A 6,366-nucleotide genomic window follows, 5' to 3' on the forward strand; every position below is an offset into this window, starting at 1 on the left:
AAAGCCTCCACAGGGATCCGGACGATGCTGCGGTTGTGGCTGCATCCAGCCCACCGTCTCCTGGACTTGCCATAAGAAGGAGGAGGGAGATGTCTAGGCTGGCATGTGCATACAGTGAGACAACGAATTTGACTGGATCTGTACTGTTGGAACTCAACCAGGAGTTGGGAGGGGTGCAAGTTGTAGCACCCCAAAATCTCATGACTATAGACTATCTATGGTTAAAAGAACATATGGGATGTGAACAGATCCCAGAAATGGGCTGCTTTAATTTGTCTGATGGTTCAAGTACAGTTGGAAAATATCCATCATATCATAGATAAATTTTCACAAATGCCTAGGGTGCCTAAATGGTTTTCTTGGCTTCACTGGAGATGGCTGGTAATTATAGATTTGCTTTGTTTATGTCACCGTATTCCTATTATGTTAATATGTGTGTGCAAATTAGTTAGTAGTTTAAAACCTATACATACTTAAGGTACTATACAAGAAGATATGTCAAAGAAATAATCAATCCTCCCAAGTTTCCTTCATATGCTACATCTATAGCTTTTCTTCTTCCTTCCTAATTACAAACCTTAAATAGAATTCGTGCCTCATATCGAATTTACCGAGTATCATAATTCCTCCAGGTGGTAAAGATACCTCGAGACAAGTGCTGGGCATAGAAGCCACAGGGCATAAATCTGCAAAGAAGTAAAAAGATAACCTTTGCAAACAATATGGCTTCTCTCTCACTTACCAACTTTACATTTCCCTGTATGGCCCCGGAAGATGACTGGTTAGCCAGAGACGGGTAAGATTCCTCAAGGGAGGAACAACCTAAGACAGGCACAGTCGCAGGGGGGCCATCAGGTGAGAATTTGGGGATCAACAGAGGTGAGGCTCAGAACCTCACCCCCCCTGCTTTGAGAGAAATCTTCTGCATCCGTGGATGTCTTGCTGCCCTTGTCTAGCCTGGATTAATACTTAGTCCATAGGCACACACCTGATCATCTGATCATCTACATTTGCCTTCTTACAGCACTTAACTATGTTTTCTACCTTTATCTTGCATCTACCTACCACTTCAGCATTTTATTAAAAATAAAAATAATAATAATAATAGGAGAAATGTGGGATCAACATATAAATCAAGTACAAAAATCAAACGAATATTCATATTTGACCTGATTGTTTATAGGTCATAATGCATGATCAAAACCGAAAGTTTCTGTGATGAATGCCCTTGTACTGTTCACCATGTAAGAATTTATTCACTCTGTAAGAATTCGTTCACCATGTAAGAACTTGTTCGTTATGCTTCAGAAGATTGGAGACTGACGAGAATTAGGCTTGAGATGGATTAATGATTGTACATTGAGCATTGACCCCCCTATACTGAATTTTATTGTTGTTAACAACCATTTGATCAATAAATATGAGAGATGCCCTCTCAAAAAAAAAAAAAAAAAATACACCAGCCAAAAATAAAAGAATTGCTCATTCTTGAAAAAAAAAAAAAAAAAAAAAAACAATGAAGAGGTGCAGTCACAAGGGACCACACAGAGCAGACTTAAGAGAGGAGCCAGCCCTTCTGAACAGGTGCATGAGTGTGGCACGTGCCCTGCACTCTCCGAGGGGGCTAGTACAGCTGGAAGTATCTTACCTGGCCTGAAGTTGTTTAATCCCATCTCTACCTAGTCCAACAGGACAAGAAGCAGTGAACACGTTCAGAAAAGGGGCTCTCTACATGGGATGGGCTCATTATTAGGGGAAAAGAGAACACAAAAGGATAGGCAGAAAGGTGGTATCAAAGTGACACTTCAAAATTTTGCACAGGTTTGACTTCATTAGTTTGGAATTTCTACCAAATATTCCTTAAGAGGCCCAAAGCAAACATCCTGTGATACAGTTTGAAGTTGACCAGCAGAGACTTGCCGAGTCTTTAATTTTTCTTCACAATAGAAAATGCAGTTTGGATTAAATTCTATGCAGAGAGAAACTCATCAACAAAGAGGTTTTTCTCCACAGAAGATCCTGGTAAGAAAGTTTTTGCAAACTAATAAAGAGTTGTGAGACATGCTGATGTCACAGGCCTTGAATTAACTGAAGGCTCTCACCTGGGGCTGTTCTAGATTATCTTCCTCGAACAATGTGAATGAGGCAACTCAGGTCATGAGGTGGGTGCTTTCAGGCATGACACCTCCAAGTACCTAACTGGGATTTGTGGAGATTGAAGATTTACCTTTGTAAGGTGTTAACCGTGGTTTCTTGATGACACATGTCTCAGGAAATCATTGCTAGTCTATTCTAACTTCCACTGGTATTAGAACAAGGGACAGCTATTTGACACAGATATATTTGTGAAGCAAGATATACCTCCTTTTGTCCTTCACTAAGGTGGGCTATCTCAAATATATATATATAATTTACCTCTCAGGAATGTTGTGACAATTGGTTAATTAATATTGTAAAGTGTTTTGGAAGCATCAAGTAAAATAAAAATGCCAAATATTGTGTAACAGTTTTCCTTCAAATAGCACCTTAGTCAATAATGTAACCTGATTTAATTAAACAGAGTTAAATAATAGAAAGCAGAGGAGAAAATAAATTAAGAAGCAGAGTCCAGAGAGAAGGATATGTTTTCAGGTAAGTTTTGAAGAGAGGGTGAATCAATGAGGCAGGGAGACACTAGAAAGCAGTTTTACTTGAGAGAAGACACAGACAAGTTCTCGGCTTTGACAGTCTGCTAAGTTTCTTGGGACCTCATTATATCATTAAATGCATGGGCATCTCAAATAACAGTGAATGTTAATGGCCATCATTGGTGAGACGCAAAAGAGCACTTAATTACCCTTTGGGAGAGTAAATGCAATCATTACTGAGAATTGTGGAAGTCATACAAAAGTTAACAAATGTAAGAAATTGTGGCTGGCTAATTCTGAAGATCTGTGTTCCCTTTCTCCAGCTCAGCATTGCACCTGGGAAATACCTGCCCAACCAGGAACTCCATTTCTGGGCTGGCGGCAGGGAAGAGAGGCCATGGGGCTAGTCTGGCTGATGTAATGAGAACAGAAATGACATATGTTCTTTCCAGAACCAAGATAGATAATTAGTGTTGTTCTTGCCATGATCTTTTTCCTTCCCACAGTGCCTCTGGAGCCTATGTTGAAGATAGTGGCATCAAAAAATGGAAGGAGCCTGAATCCCAGACTCCCACTTGAAGGAAAATAACTCACGAGAGCTGCCCAAGCAGGAACAGACACCAGGACCAAGCATAAATGAAAAGTTGTATTGCTAAACCACTGATATTTTAGAGTTGTTTGTTGACCATTCTTAGTAATATGTTATGGTCCTAGTAATATATTTTTAATTCTAAAGTTGAAGTTTTACTAAACACTTATTTATTAGGATAGATAGTTGTCACACACCATGTAAAAAATGGAGTGAAGGGACAGAGAAAGAATAAAAGCCCTAGTTGGAAGAATACCTATGCAGAATGGAGAATGAACTAGGAGGCAAGTGGGCCAGTGTGACTGGACTGAAGAGCCGGTCACTCCTGAATACAGTGCAGAGGTCAAGTGTGATTTAAAAAAATTAAAGTGTCTTTAAAATAAGTTGGATTTCAGAAACCAAATGTCATAAATGTCCCTAGAGAAAGCAGTTTTCATCAAGTACTGGTAGAATAAGTCAGACTAGTGAATTGAGGACTGACATGGCACTGAAGTACAGAAAAGAAATATAAAATGCTTTTCCACAAAACTTGGCATTAAAGAGAAAGGAAGGTATAGGAAAGTAGCTAGAGGAAGCAGTAAGGATGAGGGACAGTCTTATATGTTGTTTTGGCATTGGAGTGACTGGTGGGTTCTACCAGAAATGCTAGGGCAGGAAGGGAGTGGTGTGAAATACAGGACAGTTCCCTGAGGAAGTGTAAGGGCAGAGTGCGAAGTCCAAGTGGAAGGTGATTCCTTAGATGGCAAGAAGGCAAGACCAGGAACTGCTGCAAATTGCAGGAGGGATAGTGTCTGCTTTTGCTTTGGGATTGCGAATAATTCAGAGATACAGATAATTGTGTTTCCATCACTGATAATTTTAAAAATGGGAATAATGTCATCACAATGTATAATCAAATAAGAACAAAAATACATAAGACCAAGTAAGGGGGAAACCTGTAAGGATAAAGATAGAGAAATAGATTCACATAGAAGGGTATGGGTAGGAAATACAGTAAAACAATGCATAGAAGGAAGAGACAGCCTTTTCATAGATTTTGACAATGTATTTGATAGTTATCTTGCAAGTATTCTGAGTTGAATGAGGAAGAAGACTAATGATCATCAATAGTGGCAGATAATGGACTGATTTTACAAATATTTTCCTATTGCACGTCACACCTACATGAGGTATTATTTCCATTCTTTTTTAAACTGTTCACAGTTCACAGTTGTTAAGCAAGAGAACTGGGGTCTAGTTCATGTCTGTGTAACTTAAAAACTCATGTTCTCATTATACTTAAAAACTGCTATTGATTAAGGCAATGAAAAACATTCACTTTGGAGACAAATAAACCAGAATTGATGTATTATTTCACATCTTACTTCCTATACTGCCAACCTTCTGAGAACAAGGTCTATGTTCTTGTAACTTTTCTATCACTTGTGCATTACACAGTGTTTAAGTATATTCAAAGTGTCCAGTAAGTGATTATAGTGCTCAGTTTAATTTCCTTATGTCTGTTTCAATATTCACAGCACATAAAACCAAAATAGTACAAGGAAAAACAAAGGAAAGAGAAAAAACAATTTTAACAAAAAACTTACAATGAAATAAATAACTAGGACAGAAAAGCCATAGATGGGATAAATTGAATATAACTGTACACATAATTGCAAAGGTTATTCAAGTGACTTGCCGCATGTCAATGAGAGTGGAAGTCATATCACTATCAATGGACAAAGATAGCACATTCCAGCTTTCTGCCTGATTCTAATATTTTTAAGTGAGTGCACTCAAAAAGTCTAAACAGCATATTGTTGTCAACTAACCACTATCAAATATTCCAAAAGTACTGTTTTCCCCAAAACCGATATTGAATTTTAATTTACATTGCCGTTTTCACACTGCAAGTAATGATTTTTGCTTAAGTGATATTAACCCTTTCTCAGACTCCATTTGAGGAGTCCAGAGAGCCCTTCTTTTAAGGACCAGACTCTAACATGTACAGTTTTAACAACATGGAGTTAAGAGTTTGGAAGCAAAATAATGCATATTCTAACAAAAGTTCACAGTTTTAGTATCAAAAGAAATCATAATATGCATAATGCACAATGAGCAACATTTGCAAACTATACGTATGGAGTGTGGGTACATCTGGTATAATATTTAATTTGAATACTATCTTTGTTATGCACTCAGCATGTCAACCAGTACTAGTTATTTCAGTCAACCAAATTAACAAAATATTTAAATGCTTCACTCTAAGTCTATAATCAACAAAGCCCGAAACTAAAAATCATAGGAAAAGAGAATGATACGAGCTAACGTTAAAACACCAGATTTTTTTCTTTTATTTAAAAATTACTTGTATAAATAATACATTTTTAAATGAAACTCAAGCCAAAAAACAAATGACTTCAAATCTAACTAGCTAGAAGTTATCCTCATTAAACATAAGTGAAAATCGTATTAAACTTCTCTATATGTATAAATGCAGATAATTAACAGACATCAGTGACTATAAAATAAGAGTTGCTCTATGCATGCTTAAAAATTATTTAATTCTATTTGCACATAGCAAAATAGAAGTGAAATATAAGGCATTCTAATTTTATATAAAATTTTGCCACTAAAATTAATACAAATCATTTTTTTAAAGTGGTTGGAATTATTATGACTATCTTTAAGCTATATTTCACTTTTAAATACTACTGGTATATAACATCAAAAGATGAGAAAATTTCCACAGTAATAGTTTTCCTGCCTTTCATTTCATTTTTTGTTAATTAAATATCATCTTTGGACTGTCAAAGTTTACATTCTGTCTCAATTCTAATAATCCCCATAGACTTTTTTTTTCTTCGTTTTACATTGAAATGAAATATTCACCTTCATTCCTTTTATCAAATCCTTTGAATTTAAGAGTTCTTAATTTTAATTAACTGCTTGGGTGGTAAATTTCAACACAGGTAGTTTTTCCAGGAAGGACTCAACAATACTGAATTCTTATTGGGAACAGATGCCTTTTGCCTTCAGACTTGATGGACAGCTCTGATGGGTGTAATATTCTTGGGTCACAGTTTGCCTCAGATGTAAACTTCTTTCACTCCAGTGTGTCTTTGGGTATTGAATAATGCAATGAAGAAATCTGAAGTCAACTGGTCTTCC

The sequence above is a fragment of the Manis javanica genome, chromosome 2, assembly GCF_040802235.1.
Source record: "Manis javanica isolate MJ-LG chromosome 2, MJ_LKY, whole genome shotgun sequence".
In the NCBI taxonomy this organism is placed as follows: Eukaryota; Metazoa; Chordata; class Mammalia; order Pholidota; family Manidae; genus Manis; species Manis javanica.